Source organism: Geospiza fortis, unplaced genomic scaffold (assembly GCF_000277835.1).
Source record: "Geospiza fortis unplaced genomic scaffold, GeoFor_1.0 scaffold409, whole genome shotgun sequence".
Classification (NCBI taxonomy): domain Eukaryota; kingdom Metazoa; phylum Chordata; class Aves; order Passeriformes; family Thraupidae; genus Geospiza; species Geospiza fortis.
The window spans coordinates 75,082-75,372 of NW_005054553.1; positions in this window are offsets into that span (position 1 = coordinate 75,082).

A 291-nucleotide genomic window follows, 5' to 3' on the forward strand; every position below is an offset into this window, starting at 1 on the left:
CGGCGGGAGGGCAGCGCCGGGAGCGGGGCGAGGATGAGCGGAGCCGGGGCCGGGCGGAGAGAGGAGCCCGAGCCGGGATCGGGGCCGGTCAGGGAGGGCACAGCCTCCCCCGGGCACACGGGGGTGGTCACGGAGGGGTGCCCGTCTCCTCTTGTTGGGAGGGAGAGCGAGCTCGGCATCACCATGGCGACCTGAGGGAGGAAAGAGCTAAATAAATAAATAAGTAAGGGAGAACTCCCCCCTTCTTCCACTGCCCCCTTCTTCCTCTGCCCCAGGCCCTCGCCGTCCCTT